This window comes from Phalangium opilio, unplaced genomic scaffold, assembly GCF_054372755.1.
Source record: "Phalangium opilio isolate 3A_F unplaced genomic scaffold, DU_Popi_V2 ptg000087l_1, whole genome shotgun sequence".
Taxonomy (NCBI): Eukaryota; Metazoa; Arthropoda; class Arachnida; order Opiliones; family Phalangiidae; genus Phalangium; species Phalangium opilio.
In genome coordinates, this window is record NW_028324192.1 from 4,794,946 (window position 1) to 4,812,575 (window position 17,630).

General features: G+C 32.5%; 1 non-coding gene across 1 annotated transcript; it reads right to left on the reverse strand.

The window, feature by feature from the left end:
• Positions 1-16,947: 16,947 nt before the first annotated feature.
• TRNAD-GUC (transfer RNA aspartic acid (anticodon GUC)) lies at positions 16,948-17,020 on the reverse strand. The gene has a single exon. It is a non-coding gene; the product is annotated as a tRNA-Asp (tRNA).
• Positions 17,021-17,630: the final 610 nt, after the last annotated feature.

Below are 17,630 nucleotides of genomic sequence, written 5' to 3' on the forward strand. Positions count from 1 at the left end.
AATACTCAAAATGTTTTTCTTAGGCCGAGTTACGTCGATTTTGAAAATGTTATTAAAAATCGAGGTACATTTTTATTTATTGTTCAATCGAGATGAAATCACTTTTATTGAGTGTTTTATAGGGAATTAAGCTGAATTCGGTCAAAAATTTCTCCAGAAAAAAATGCATTCAAAAAAGTACCGAAAAAATCGCATGTTTTTCTTTTTCAAGATACAAAATCCGTGACAACGATTTCTTATTGAAAAATTTAATTTTAACAGTTTTTTGATTGAATATCGTTACATTTGCTTGAATTAAAGCAAAAAGTATAAAAATAATGGTTTCAGTGAACATATTTGAAAATAGTGAAGAAATACTCAAAGTAAGCTTCTTTGGCCGTGAAACGTCGATTTTGAGAATGTTATTAAAAATCGAGGTAAATTTTTAATTATTGTTCAATCGAGATGAAATCACTTTCAATGAGTGTTTTATAGGGAATTAAGCTGAATTCGGTCAAACATTTCTCCAGAAAAAAATGCATTCAAAAGTGTACCGAAAAAATCGCATGTTTTTTTTCTTCAAGATACAAAATCCGTGACAACGATTTCTTATTTAAAATTGAATTTTAACAGTTTGTTGAATGAATATCGTTACATTTGCTTGAATTAACGCAAAAATTACAAAAATAATGGTTTCAGTGGTTATATTTGAAAACAGTGAACAAATACTCAAAATGTTTTTCTTAGGCCGAGTTACGTCGATTGTGAAAATGTTATTAAAAATCGAGGTACATTTTTATTTATTGTTCAATCGAGATGAAATCACTTTTATTGAGTGTTTTATATTGAATTAAGCTGAATTCGGTCAAAAATTTCTCCAGAAAAAAATGCATTCAAAAAAGTACCGAAAAAATCGCAGGTTTTTCTTCTTCAAGACACAAAATCCGTGAATACGATTTCTTATTGAAAATTGAATTTTAACAGTTTTTTGAATGAATATCGTTACATTGCTTGAATTAAAGCAAAAAGTATAAAAATAATGGTTTCAATGAATATATTTGAAAATAGTGAAGAAATACTCAAAGTATGCTTCTTTGGCCGTGAAACGTCGATTTTGAAAATGTTATTAAAAATCGAGGTAAATTTTTAATTATGGTTCAATCGAGATGAAATCACTTTCAATGAGTGTTTTATAGGGAATTAAGATGAATTCGGTCAAAAATTTCTCCAAAAAAAAATGCATTCAAAAGTGTACCGAAAAAATCGCATGTTTTTTTTCTTCAAGATACAAAATCCGTGAAAACGATTTCTTATTTAAAATTGAATTTTAATAGTTTGTTGAATGAATATCGTTACATTTGCTTGAATTAACGCAAAAATTACAAAAATAATGGTTTCAGTGTTTATATTTGAAAACAGTGAACAAATACTCAAAATGTTTTTCTTAGGCCGAGTTACGTCGATTTTGAAAATGTTATTAAAAATCGAGGTACATTTTTATTTATTGTTCAATCGAGATGAAATCACTTTCAATGAGTGTTTTATAGGGAATTAAGCTGAATTCGGTCAAAAATTTCTCCAGAAAAAAATGCTTTCAAAAAAGTACCGAAAAAATCGCATGTTTTTCTTCTTCAAGATACAAAATCCGTGACAACGATTTCTTATTGAAAAATTGAATTTTAACAGTTTTTTGAATGAATATCGTTACATTTGCTTGAATTAAAGCAAAAAGTAAAAAAATAATGGTTTCAGTGGTTATTTTTGAAAATAGTGAAGAAATACTCAAAATATGCTTCTTTGGCCGTGAAACGTCGATTTTGAAAATGTTATTAAAAATCGAGGTACATTTTTATTTATTGTTCAATCGAGATGAAATCACTTTTAATGAGTGTTTTATAGGGAATTAAGCTGAATTCGGTCAAAAATTTCTCCAGAAAAAAATTCATTCAAAAAAGTACCGAAAAAATCGCAGGTTTTTCTTCTTCAAGACACAAAATCCGTGAATACGATTTCTTACTGAAAATTGAATTTTAACAGTTTTTTGAATGAATATCGTTACATTGCTTGAATTAAAGCAAAAAGTATAAAAATAATGGTTTCAGTGAAAATATTTGAAAATAGTGAAGAAATACTCAAAGTAAGCTTCTTTGGCCGTGAAACGTCGATTTTGAAAATGTTATTAAAAATCGAGGTAAATTTTTAATTATTGTTCAATCGAGATGAAATCACTTTCAATGAGTGTTTTATAGGGAATTAAGCTGAATTCGGTCAAACATTTCTCCAGAAAAAAATGCATTCAAAAGTGTACCGAAAAAATCGCATGTTTTTTTTCTTCAAGATACAAAATCCGTGACAACGATTTCTTATTTAAAATTGAATTTTAACAGTTTGTTGAATGAATATCGTTACATTTGCTTGAATTAACGCAAAAATTACAAAAATAATGGTTTCAGTGGTTATATTTGAAAACAGTGAACAAATACTCAAAATGTTTTTCTTAGGCCGAGTTACGTCGATTTTGAAAATGTTATTAAAAATCGAGGTACATTTTTATTTATTGTTCAATCGAGATGAAATCACTTTCAATGAGTGTTTTATAGGGAATTAAGCTGAATTCGGTCAAAAATTTCTCCAGAAAAAAATGCTTTCAAAAAAGTACCGAAAAAATCGCATGTTTTTCTTCTTCAAGATACAAAATCCGTGACAACGATTTCTTATTGAAAAATTGAATTTTAACAGTTTTTTGAATGAATATCGTTACATTTGCTTGAATTAAAGCAAAAAGTAAAAAAATAATGGTTTCAGTGGTTATTTTTGAAAATAGTGAAGAAATACTCAAAATATGCTTCTTTGGCCGTGAAACGTCGATTTTGAAAATGTTATTAAAAATCGAGGTACATTTTTATTTATTGTTCAATCGAGATGAAATCACTTTTAATGAGTGTTTTATAGGGAATTAAGCTGAATTCGGTCAAATATTTCTCCAGAAAAAAATTCATTCAAAAAAGTACCGAAAAATCGCAGGTTTTTCTTCTTCAAGACACAAAATCCGTGAATACGATTTCTTACTGAAAATTGAATTTTAACAGTTTTTTGAATGAATATCGTTACATTGCTTGAATTAAAGCAAAAAGTATAAAAATAATGGTTTCAGTGAATATATTTGAAAATAGTGAAGAAATACTCAAAGTAAGCTTCTTTGGCCGTGAAACGTCGATTTTGAAAATGTTATTAAAAATCGAGGTAAATTTTTAATTATTGTTCAATCGAGATGAAATCACTTTCAATGAGTGTTTTATAGGGAATTAAGCTGAATTCGGTCAAACATTTCTCCAGAAAAAAATGCATTCAAAAGTGTACCGAAAAAATCGCATGTTTTTTTTCTTCAAGATACAAAATCCGTGACAACGATTTCTTATTTAAAATTGAATTTTAACAGTTTGAAGAATGAATATCGTTACATTTGCTTGAATTAACGCAAAAATTACAAAAATAATGGTTTCAGTGGTTATATTTGAAAATAGTGAACAAATACTCAAAATGTTTTTCTTAGGCCGAGTTACGTCGATTTTGAAAATGTTATTAAAAATCGAGGTACATTTTTAATTATTGTTCAATCGAGATGAAATCACTTTTAATGAGTGTTTTATAGGGAATTAAGCTGAATTCGGTCAAAAATTTCTCCAGAAAAAAATTCATTCAAAAAAGTACCGAAAAAATCGCATGTTTTTCTTCTTCAAGATACAAAATCCGTGACAACGATTTCTTATTGAAAAATTTAATTTTAACAGTTTTTTGATTGAATATCGTTACATTTGCTTGAATTAAAGCAAAAAGTATAAAAATAATGGTTTCAGTGGTTATTTTTGAAAATAGTGAAGAAATACTCAAAGTATGCTTCTTTGGCCGTGAAACGTCGATTTTGAAAATGTTACTAAAAATCGAGGTAAATTTTTAATTATTGTTCAATCGAGATGAAATCACTTTCAATGAGTGTTTTATAGGGAATTAAGCTGAATTCGGTCAAAGATTTCTCAAGAAAAAAATGCATTCAAAAAAGTACCGAAAAAAATCGCATGTTTTTCTTCTTCAAGATACAAAATCCGTGACAACGATTTCTTATTGAAAAATTGAACTTTAACAGTTTTTTGAATGAATATCGTTACATTTGCTTGAATTAAAGCAAAAAGTATAAAAATAATGGTTTCAGTGGTTATTTTTGAAAATAGTGAAGAAATACTCAAAATATGCTTCTTTGGCCGTGAAACGTCGATTTTGAAAATGTTATTAAAAATCGAGGTAAATTTTTAATTATGGTTCAATCGAGATGAAATCACTTTCAATGAGTGTTTTATAGGGAATTAAGATGAATTCGGTCAAACATTTCTCCAGAATTAAATGCATTCAAAAGTGTACCGAAAAAATCGCATGTTTTTTTTTCTTCAAGATACAAAATCCGTGACAACGATTTCTTATTTAAATTTGAATTTTAACAGTTTGTTGAATGAATATCGTTACATTTGCTTGAATTAACGCAAAAATAACAAAAATAATGGTTTCAGTGGTTATATTTGAAAACAGTGAACAAATACTCAAAATGTTTTTCTTAGGCCGAGTTACGTCGATTTTGAAAATGTTATTAAAAATCGAGGTACATTTTATTTATTGTTCAATCGAGATGAAATCACTTTCAATGAGTGTTTTATAGGGAATTAAGCTGAATTCGGTCAAAAATTTCTCCAGAAAAAAATGCTTTCAAAAAAGTACCGAAAAAATCGCATGTTTTTCTTCTTCAAGATACAAAATCCGTGACAACGATTTCTTATTGAAAAATTGAATTTTAACAGTTTTTTGAATGAATATCGTTACATTTGCTTGAATTAAAGCAAAAAGTATAAAAATAATGGTTTCAGTGGTTATTTTTGAAAATAGTGAAGAAATACTCAAAATATGCTTCTTTGGCCGTGAAACATCGATTTTGAAAATGTTATTAAAAATCGAGGTACATTTTTATTTATTGTTCAATCGAGATGAAATCACTTTTAATGAGTGTTTTATAGGGAATTAAGCTGAATTCGGTCAAAAATTTCTCCAGAAAAAAATTCATTCAAAAATGTACCGAAAAAATCGCAGGTTTTTCTTCTTCAAGACACAAAATCCGTGAATACGATTTCTTACTGAAAATTGAATTTTAACAGTTTTTTTAATGAATATCGTTACATTGCTTGAATTAAAGCAAAAAGTATAAAAATAATGGTTTCAGTGAATATATTTGAAAATAGTGAAGAAATACTCAAAGTAAGCTTCTTTGGCCGTGAAACGTCGATTTTGAAAATGTTATTAAAAATCGAGGTAAATTTTTAATTATTGTTCAATCGAGATGAAATCACTTTCAATGAGTGTTTTATAGGGAATTAAGCTGAATTCGGTCAAACATTTCTCCAGAAAAAAATGCATTCAAAAGTGTACTGAAAAAATCGCATGTTTTTTTTCTTCAAGATACAAAATCCGTGACAACGATTTCTTATTTAAAATTGAATTTTAACAGTTTGTTGAATGAATATCGTTACATTTGCTTGAATTAACGCAAAAATAACAAAAATAATGGTTTCAGTGGTTATTTTTGAAAATAGTGAAGAAATACTCAAAATATGCTTCTTTGGCCGTGAAACATCGATTTTGAAAATGTTATTAAAAATCGAGGTACATTTTTATTTATTGTTCAATCGAGATGAAATCACTTTTAATGAGTGTTTTATAGGGAATTAAGCTGAATTCGGTCAAAAATTTCTCCAGAAAAAAATTCATTCAAAAAAGTACCGAAAAAATCGCAGGTTTTTCTTCTTCAAGACACAAAATCCGTGAGTACGATTTCTTATTGAAAATTGAATTTTAACAGTTTTTGAATGAATATCGTTACATTGCTTGAATTAAAGCAAAAAGTATAAAAATAATGGTTTCAATGAATATATTTGAAAATAGTGAAGAAATACTCAAAGTATGCTTCTTTGGCCGTGAAACGTCGATTTTGAAAATGTTATTAAAAATCGAGGTAAATTTTTAATTATTGTTCAATCGAGATGAAATCACTTTCAATGAATGTTTTATAGGGAATTAAGCTGAATTCGGTCAAAAATTTCTCCAGAAAAAAATGCATTCAAAAAAGTACCGAAAAAATCGCATGTTTTTCTTCTTCAAGATACAAAATCCGTGACAACGATTTCTTATTGAAAAATTGAATTTTAACAGTTTTTTGAATGAATATCGTTACTTTGCTTGAATTAAAGCAATAAAGTATAAAAATAATGGTTTCAGTGAATATATTTGTAAATAGTGAAGAAATACTCAAAATATGCTTCGTTGGCGGTGAAACGTCGATTTTTAAAATGTTATTAAAAATCGAGGTACATTTTTAATTATTGTTCAATCGAGATGAAATCACTTTTAATGAGTGTTTTATAGGGAACTAAGCTGAATTCGGTCAAAAATTTCTCCAGAAAAAAATGCATTCAAAAAAGTACCGAAAAAATCGCATGTTTTTCTTCTTCAAGATACAAAATCCGTGACAACGATTTCTTATTGAAAAATTTAATTTTAACAGTTTTTTGATTGAATATCGTTACATTTGCTTGAATTAAAGCAAAAAGTATAAAAATAATGGTTTCAGTGTATATATTTGTAAATAGTGAAGAAATACTCAAAATATGCTTCGTTGGCGGTGAAACGTCGATTTTTAAAATGTTATTAAAAATCGAGGTACATTTTTAATTATTGTTCAATCGAGATGAAATCACTTTTAATGAGTGTTTTATAGGGAATTAAGCTGAATTCGGTCAAACATTTCTCCAGAAAAAAATGCATTCAAAAGTGTACCGAAAAAATCGCATGTTTTTTTTCTTCAAGATACAAAATCCGTGACAACGATTTCTTATTTAAAATTGAATTTTAACAGTTTGTTGAATGAATATCGTTACATTAGCTTGAATTAACGCAAAAATTACAAAAATAATGGTTTCAGTGGTTATATTTGAAAACAGTGAACAAATACTCAAAATGTTTTTCTTAGGCCGAGTTACGTCGATTTTGAAAATGTTATTAAAAATCGAGGTACATTTTTATTTAATGTTCAATCGAGATGAAATCACTTTTATTGAGTGTTTTATAGGGAATTAAGCTGAATTCGGTCAAAAATTTCTCCAGAAAAAAATGCATTCAAAAAAGTACCGAAAAAATCGCATGTTTTTCTTCTTCAAGATACAAAATCCGTGACAACGATTTCTTATTGAAAAATTTAATTTTAACAGTTTTTTGATTGAATATCGTTACATTTGCTTGAATTAAAGCAAAAAGTATAAAAATAATGGTTTCAGTGAATATATTTGTAAATAGTGAAGAAATACTCAAAATATGCTTCGTTGGCGGTGAAACGTCGATTTTTAAAATGTTATTAAAAATCGAGGTACATTTTTAATTATTGTTCAATCGAGATGAAATCACTTTTAATGAGTGTTTTATAGGGAACTAAGCTGAATTTTAGTCAAAAATTTCTCCAGAAAAAAATGCATTCAAAAAAGTCCCGAATAAATCGCATGTTTTTTTTTCTTCAAGATACAAAATCCGTGACAACGATTTCTTATTTAAAATTGAATTTTAACAGTTTGTTGAATGAATATCGTTACATTTGCTTGAATTAAAGCAAAAAGTATAAAAATAATGGTTTCAGTGGTTATTTTTGAAAATAGTGAAGAAATACTCAAAATATGCTTCTTTGGCCGTGAAACATCGATTTTGAAAATGTTATTAAAAATCGAGGTACATTTTTATTTATTGTTCAATCGAGATGAAATCACTTTTAATGAGTGTTTTATAGGGAATTAAGCTGAATTCGGTCAAAAATTTCTCCAGAAAAAAATTCATTCAAAAATGTACCGAAAAAATCGCAGGTTTTTCTTCTTCAAGACACAAAATCCGTGAATACGATTTCTTACTGAAAATTGAATTTTAACAGTTTTTTTAATGAATATCGTTACATTGCTTGAATTAAAGCAAAAAGTATAAAAATAATGGTTTCAGTGAATATATTTGAAAATAGTGAAGAAATACTCAAAGTAAGCTTCTTTGGCCGTGAAACGTCGATTTTGAAAATGTTATTAAAAATCGAGGTAAATTTTTAATTATTGTTCAATCGAGATGAAATCACTTTCAATGAGTGTTTTATAGGGAATTAAGCTGAATTCGGTCAAACATTTCTCCAGAAAAAAATGCATTCAAAAGTGTACCGAAAAAATCGCATGTTTTTTTTCTTCAAGATACAAAATCCGTGACAACGATTTCTTATTTAAAATTGAATTTTAACAGTTTGTTGAATGAATATCGTTACATTTGCTTGAATTAACGCAAAAATAACAAAAATAATGGTTTCAGTGGTTATATTTGAAAATAGTGAACAAATACTCAAAATGTTTTTCTTAGGCCGAGTTACGTCGATTTTGAAAATGTTATTAAAAATCGAGGTACATTTTTATTTATTGTTCAATCGAGATGAAATCACTTTTAATGAGTGTTTTATAGGGAATTAAGCTGAATTCGGTCAAAAATTTCTCCAGAAAAAAATTCATTCAAAAAAGTACCGAAAAAATCGCAGGTTTTTCTTCTTCAAGACACAAAATCCGTGAGTACGATTTCTTATTGAAAATTGAATTTTAACAGTTTTTGAATGAATATCGTTACATTGCTTGAATTAAAGCAAAAAGTATAAAAATAATGGTTTCAATGAATATATTTGAAAATAGTGAAGAAATACTCAAAGTATGCTTCTTTGGCCGTGAAACGTCGATTTTGAAAATGTTATTAAAAATCGAGGTAAATTTTTAATTATTGTTCAATCGAGATGAAATCACTTTCAATGAATGTTTTATAGGGAATTAAGCTGAATTCGGTCAAAAATTTCTCCAGAAAAAAATGCATTCAAAAAAGTACCGAAAAAATCGCATGTTTTTCTTCTTCAAGACACAAAATCCGTGACAACGATTTCTTATTGAAAAATTGAATTTTAACAGTTTTTTGAATGAATATCGTTACTTTGCTTGAATTAAAGCAAAAAGTATAAAAATAATGGTTTCAGTGAATATATTTGTAAATAGTGAAGAAATACTCAAAATATGCTTCGTTGGCGGTGAAATGTCGATTTTTAAAATGTTATTAAAAATCGAGGTACATTTTTAATTATTGTTCAATCGAGATGAAATCACTTTTAATGAGTGTTTTATAGGGAACTAAGCTGAATTCGGTCAAAAATTTCTCCAGAAAAAAATGCATTCAAAAAAGTCCCGAATAAATCGCATGTTTTTTTTCTTCAAGATACAAAATCCGTGACAACGATTTCTTATTTAAAATTGAATTTTAACAGTTTGTTGAATGAATATCGTTACATTTGCTTGAATTAAAGCAAAAAGTATAAAAATAATGGTTTCAATGAATATATTTGAAAATAGTGAAGAAATACTCAAAGTATGCTTCTTTGGCCGTGAAACGTCGATTTTGAAAATGTTATTAAAAATCGAGGTAAATTTTTAATTATTGTTCAATCGAGATGAAATCACTTTCAATGAATGTTTTATAGGGAATTAAGCTGAATTCGGTCAAAAATTTCTCCAGAAAAAAATGCATTCAAAAAAGTACCGAAAAAATCGCATGTTTTTCTTCTTCAAGATACAAAATCCGTGACAACGATTTCTTATTGAAAAATTGAATTTTAACAGTTTTTTGAATGAATATCGTTACTTTGCTTGAATTAAAGCAAAAAGTATAAAAATAATGGTTTCAGTGAATATATTTGTAAATAGTGAAGAAATACTCAAAATATGCTTCGTTGGCGGTGAAACGTCGATTTTTAAAATGTTATTAAAAATCGTGGTACATTTTTAATTATTGTTCAATCGAGATGAAATCACTTTTAATGAGTGTTTTATAGGGAACTAAGCTGAATTCGGTCAAAAATTTCTCCAGAAAAAAATGCATTCAAAAAAGTCCCGAATAAATCGCATGTTTTTTTTCTTCAAGATACAAAATCCGTGACAACGATTTCTTATTTAAAATTGAATTTTAACAGTTTGTTGAATGAATATCGTTACATTTGCTTGAATTAAAGCAAAAAGTATAAAAATAATGGTTTCAGTGGTTATATTTGAAAACAGTGAACAAATACTCAAAATGTTTTTCTTAGGTCGAGTTACGTCGATTTTGAAAATGTTATTAAAAATCGAGGTACATTTTTATTTATTGTTCAATCGAGATGAAATCACTTTTAATGAGTGTTTTATAGGGAATTAAGCTGAATTCGGTCAAAAATTTCTCCAGAAAAAAATTCATTCAAAAAAGTACCGAAAAAATCGCAGGTTTTTCTTCTTCAAGACACAAAATCCGTGAGTACGATTTCTTATTGAAAATTGAATTTTAACAGTTTTTGAATGAATATCGTTACATTGCTTGAATTAAAGCAAAAAGTATAAAAATAATGGTTTCAATGAATATATTTGAAAATAGTGAAGAAATACTCAAAGTATGCTTCTTTGGCCGTGAAACGTCGATTTTGAAAATGTTATTAAAAATCGAGGTAAATTTTTAATTATTGTTCAATCGAGATGAAATCACTTTCAATGAGTGTTTTATAGGGAATTAAGCTGAATTCGGTCAAAAATTTCTCCAGAAAAAAATGCATTCAAAAAAGTACCGAAAAAATCGCATGTTTTTCTTCTTCAAGATACAAAATCCGTGACAACGATTTCTTATTGAAAAATTGAATTTTAACAGTTTTTTGAATGAATATCGTTACTTTGCTTGAATTAAAGCAATAAAGTATAAAAATAATGGTTTCAGTGAATATATTTGTAAATAGTGAAGAAATACTCAAAATATGCTTCGTTGGCGGTGAAACATCGATTTTTAAAATGTTATTAAAAATCGAGGTACATTTTTAATTATTGTTCAATCGAGATGAAATCACTTTTAATGAGTGTTTTATAGGGAACTAAGCTGAATTCGGTCAAAAATTTCTCCAGAAAAAAATGCATTCAAAAAAGTACCGAAAAAATCGCATGTTTTTCTTCTTCAAGATACAAAATCCGTGACAACGATTTCTTATTGAAAAATTTAATTTTAACAGTTTTTTGATTGAATATCGTTACATTTGCTTGAATTAAAGCAAAAAGTATAAAAATAATGGTTTCAGTGTATATATTTGTAAATAGTGAAGAAATACTCAAAATATGCTTCGTTGGCGGTGAAACGTCGATTTTTAAAATGTTATTAAAAATCGAGGTACATTTTTAATTATTGTTCAATCGAGATGAAATCACTTTTAATGAGTGTTTTATAGGGAATTAAGCTGAATTCGGTCAAACATTTCTCCAGAAAAAAATGCATTCAAAAGTGTACCGAAAAAATCGCATGTTTTTTTTCTTCAAGATACAAAATCCGTGACAACGATTTCTTATTTAAAATTGAATTTTAACAGTTTGTTGAATGAATATCGTTACATTAGCTTGAATTAACGCAAAAATTACAAAAATAATGGTTTCAGTGGTTATATTTGAAAACAGTGAACAAATACTCAAAATGTTTTTCTTAGGCCGAGTTACGTCGATTTTGAAAATGTTATTAAAAATCGAGGTACATTTTTATTTAATGTTCAATCGAGATGAAATCACTTTTATTGAGTGTTTTATAGGGAATTAAGCTGAATTCGGTCAAAAATTTCTCCAGAAAAAAATGCATTCAAAAAAGTACCGAAAAAATCGCATGTTTTTCTTCTTCAAGATACAAAATCCGTGACAACGATTTCTTATTGAAAAATTTAATTTTAACAGTTTTTTGATTGAATATCGTTACATTTGCTTGAATTAAAGCAAAAAGTATAAAAATAATGGTTTCAGTGAATATATTTGTAAATAGTGAAGAAATACTCAAAATATGCTTCGTTGGCGGTGAAACGTCGATTTTTAAAATGTTATTAAAAATCGAGGTACATTTTTAATTATTGTTCAATCGAGATGAAATCACTTTTAATGAGTGTTTTATAGGGAACTAAGCTGAATTTTAGTCAAAAATTTCTCCAGAAAAAAATGCATTCAAAAAAGTCCCGAATAAATCGCATGTTTTTTTTTCTTCAAGATACAAAATCCGTGACAACGATTTCTTATTTAAAATTGAATTTTAACAGTTTGTTGAATGAATATCGTTACATTTGCTTGAATTAAAGCAAAAAGTATAAAAATTAGAGAGCTGCAAAATGAAAATATTAACCTCCAACTCCTTCCAACTCCAAGGCAATACACAACAATGACTCCAATTCCTCCCAATGCCATAATCAAAAGTTTCAACTCCGCAGAACTCCGCCAAGCGAAATGTAAAACTCCTCCCAACTCCTTCCATGAAAATTAAAATTTCTTAAACTCCTCCCAACTCCTTCCATGAAAATTAAAATTTCTTAAACTCCTCCCAACTCCTTCCATGAAAATTAAAATTTCTTAAACTCCTCCCAACTCCTTTCATGAAAATTGAAATTTCTTAAACTCCTCCCAACTCCTTCCATGAAAATTAAAATTTCTTAAACTCCTCCCAACTCCTTCCATGAAAATTAAAATTTATTAAACTCCTCCCAACTCCTTCCATGAAAATTAAAATTTCTTAAACTCCTCCCAACTCCTTCCATGAAAATTAAAATTTCTTAAACTCCTCCCAACTCCTTCCATGAAAATTAAAATTTCTTAAACTCCTCCCAACTCCTTTCATGAAAATTGAAATTTCTTAAACTCCTCCCAACTCCTTCCATGAAAATTAAAATTTCTTAAACTCCTCCCAACTCCTTCCATGAAAATTAAAATTTATTAAACTCCTCCCAACTCCTTCCATGAAAATTAAAATTTCTTAAACTCCTCCCAACTCCTTCCATGAAAATTAAAATTTATTAAACTCCTCCCAACTCCTTCCATGAAAATTAAAATTTATTAAACTCCTCCCAACTCCTTCCATGAAAATTAAAATTTCTTAAACTCCTCCCAACTCCTTCCATGAAAATTAAAATTTCTTAAACTCCTAACTTCGTCCATTAAAACCTTTCTAGTTTCTAGTCTTTGGCAGATTTCTTTACTCTTTAGAATTGGAAAAACAGAAAGTTCAAGTAAAACGTGTAGGTCATTAGTTTTCTTTCAAATTTGGCCTGAGATTGATACCACGAGTGCTTACAAATTATCATTTAATTAAAATCGGACTGATTCGCTTCTCAAATGCTATTTTGAAGGACAAGGGCACGAACTTCACGAATCAAGAAACACTAACACTAGAGTCCATTCTGTTATTAGTTTTGCCTTCCAATATGCCTACTGCCTTACTTTAATATGCCTCAAAGCTAGAAAGAAGACTCTTGTCAATGGGTTTAAGAGAAAAGGAAAGCGCTCGCGGCCCCATTGTGTGAGAGACTCACTGAGGGGACGCGTCACGTGGGGTTACAGGTGAAAAAAGAATTTCGTACGAAGCTTCTGAAGACAAACAACGCTAAAGTCCGCTTTTAAATTGGAGCCCTACCACTTACCAGACTTAAATTTTCCAACTCCGTAGATTTCCATGTTTTAAGATAATTTTCCATTGCCTCCCAACTCCGCAATTATAATTATCATTATTGCCATTGCCTCCCAACTCCGCACACGAAAACTTCCACTGCCACCCAACTCCAATTTTATCTCAGAAAAACATTTCCAACTCCTGGAGTTCCCATCGCTTAAACGCGGAACCCAGCGGGTTTCGGAGTTCTTCCACGGAGTTGCAGCTCTCTATCAGGTATTGTGGAAAAACTCTGACATTTTACGTTACATCTGAGACGTCACAACACTTCTCCCGAATGGGCTCGAACCACCAACCTATTAGTTAACAGCCGAACGCGCTAACCATTGAGCCACGGAAGCTCAGAAAATAAATGGTTATCATGTATTACGGAAAAAGTTGGACTTTTCACGCTACATCTGAGACCTCACAACACCGCTCCCGGATGGGCTCGAACCACCAACCTTTCGGTTAACAGCCGAACGCGCTAACCATTGCGCCACGGACGCCCAAAAATTAAATGGTCGTCAGGTATTGTGGGAAAACTTTGGGTTTTTACGTTACATTAGAGATCCCAAAACACCGCTCCCGGGTGGGCTCGAACCACCAACCTTTCGGTTAACAGCCGAACGCGCTAACCATAGCGCAACGGAAGCCCAAATGTTAAATGGTCGTCAGGTATTGAGGTGAAACTTTGACTTTTCACATCTGAGACCTCACAACACCGCTCCCGGATGGGCTCGAACCTCCAACCTTTCAGTTAACAGCCGAACGCGCTAACCATTGCGCCACGGACGCCCGAAAATTAAATGGTCGACAGGTATTGTGGAAAAACTTTGGCTATTTACGTTACATTTGAGATCCCAAAACACCGCTCCCGGGTGGGCTCGAACCACCAACCTATTGGTTAACAGCCGAACGCGCTAACAATTGAGCCACGGAAGCTCAGAAAATAAATGGTTATCACGTATTATGGAAAAAGTTTGACTTTTCACGCTACATCTGAGACCTCACAACACCGCTCCCGGATGGGCTCGAACCACCAACCTTTCGATTAACAGCCGAACGCGCTAATCATTGAGCCACAGAAGCTCAGAAATTAAATGGTTGTTAGGTTTTGTGGATAAGTTATGACTTTTTACGTTACATCTGAGACCCTACAACACCTCTCCCAGGTGGGCTCGAACCACCATCCTTTCGGTTAACAGCCGAACGCGCTAACCATTGCGCCAAGGAAGCCCAAAAATTAAATGGTTGTCACGTATTGTGGAAAAGTTTTGACTTTTTACGCTACATCTGAGACCTCACAACACCTCTCCCGGGTGTGCTCGAACCACCAACCTTTCGATTAACAGCTGAACGCGCTAACCATTGCGCCACGGAAGCCCAAAAATTAAATGCTCGTCAGGTATAGTGGAAAAACTCTGACATTTTACGTTACATCTGAGACGTCACAACACCGCTCCCGGGAAGGCTCGAACCACCATCCTTTCGGTTAACAGCCGAACGCGCTAACCATTGCGCCAAGGAAGCCCAAAAATTAAATGGTTGTCACGTATTGTGGAAAAGTTTTGACTTTTTACGCTACATCTGAGACCTCACAACACCTCTCCCGGGTGTGCTCGAACCACCAACCTTTCGGTTAACAGCTGAACGCGCTGACCATTGCGCCACTGAAGCCCAAAAATTAAATTTTCGTCAGGTATTGAGGTAAAACCTTGACTTTTTACTTCTCATCTGAGACCTCACAACACCGCTCCCGCATGGGCTCGAACCACCAACCTTTCGGTTAACAGCCGAACGCGCTAACCATTCGCCACGGACGCCCAAAATTTAACTGGTCGTCAGGTATTGTGGAAAAACTTTGGCTATTTACGTTACATTTGAGATCCAAAAACACCGCTCCCGGGTGGGCTCGAACCACCAACCTATTGGTTAACAGCCGAACGCGCTAACCATTGAGCCACGGAAGATCAGAAATTAAATGGTTGTCACGAATTGTGGAAAAGTTTTGACTTTTAACGCTACATCTGAGACCCCACAACACCTCTTCCGGGTGGGCTCAAACCACCAACCTTTCGATTAAGAGCTGGACGCGCTAATTACTGCGCCACGGAAGCCCAAAAATTAAATGTTCGTCAGGTATTGTGGAAAAACTCTGACATTTTACGTAACATCTGAGACGTCACAACACCGCTCCCGGATGGGCTCGAACCACCAACCTTTCGGTTAACAGCCGAACGCGCTAACCATTCGCCACGGACGCCCAAAAATTAACTGGTCGTCAGGTATTGTGGAAAAACTTTGGCTATTTACGTTACATTTGAGATCCAAAAACACCGCTCCCGGGTGGGCTCGAACCACCAACCTATTGGTTAACAGCCGAACGCGCTAACCATTGAGCCACGGAAGATCAGAAATTAAATGGTTGTCACGTATTGTGGAAAAGTTTTGACTTTTAACGCTACATCTGAGACCCCACAACACCTCTTCCGGGTGGGCTCAAACCACCAACCTTTCGATTAAGAGCTGGACGCGCTAATTACTGCGCCACGGAAGCCCAAAAATTAAATGTTCGTCAGGTATTGTGGAAAAACTCTGACATTTTACGTAACATCTGAGACGTCACAACACCGCTCCCGGATGGGCTCGAACCACCAACCTTTCGGTTAACAGCCGAACGCGCTAGCCATTGCGCCACGGACGCCCAAAAATTAAATGGTTGTCAGGTATTGTTGAAAAGTTACGACTTTTCACGCTACATCTGAGACCCCACAAATCCTCTCTCGTTTGGGCTCGAACCACCAACCTTTCGGTTAACAGCTGAACGCACTAACCATTGCGCCACGGAAGCCCAAAAATTAAATGGTCGTCAGGTATTGTAGAAAAACTTTGGCTATTTACGTTACATTTGAGATCCAAAAACACCGCTCCCGGGTGGGCTCGAACCACCAAGCTATTGGTTAACAGCCGAACGCGCTAACCATTGAGCCACGAAAGATCAGAAAATAAATGGTTATCACGTATTATGGAAAAAGTTTGACTTTTCACGCTACATCTGAGACCTCACAACACCTCTCCCGGGTGGGCTCGAACCACCAACCTTTCGATTAACAGCTGAACGCGCTAACCTTTGCGCCACGGAAGCCCAAAAATTAAATGCTCGTCAGGTATTGTGGAAAAACTCTCACATTTTACGTTACATCTGAGACGTCACAACACCGCTCCCGGGAGGGCTCGAACCACCAACCTTTCGGTTAACAGCTGAACGCGCTGACCATTGCGCCACTGAAGCCCAAAAATTAAATTTTCGTCAGGTATTGAGGTAAAACTATGACTTTTTACTTCACATCCGAGACCTCACAACACCGCTCCCGGATGGGATCGAACCACCAACCTTTCGAATGACAGCCGAACGCGCTAACCATTGAGCCACGGAAGCTCAGAAATTAAATGGTTGTCACGTATTGTGGAAAAGTTTTGACTTTTTACGCTACATCTGAGACCCCACAACACCTCTTCCGGGTGGGCTCGAACCACCAACCTTTCGATTAACAGCTGAACGCGCTAACCATTGCGCCACGGAAGCCCAAAAATTAAATGTTCGTCAGGTATTGTGGAAAAACTCTGACATTTTACGTTACATCTGAGACATAGCAACACCGCTCCCGGATGGGCTAGAACCTCCAACCTATAGGTTAACAGCCGAACGCGCTAACCATTGAGCCACGGAAGCTCATAAATTAAATCGTTGTCAGGTATTGATGAAAAGTTACGACTTTTCAAGCTACATCTGAGACCCCACAAAACCTCTCTCGTTTGGGCTCGAACCACCAACCTTTCGGTTAACAGCTGAACGCGCTGACCATTGCGCCACTGAAGCCCAAAAATTAAATGTTCGTCAGGTATTGTGGAAAAACTCCGACATTTTACGTTACATCTGAGACGTCACAACACTTCTCCCGGATGGGCTCGAACCACCAACCTATTGGTTAATAGCCGAACGCGCTAACCATTGCGCCACTGAAGCCCAAAAATTAAATGTTCGTCAG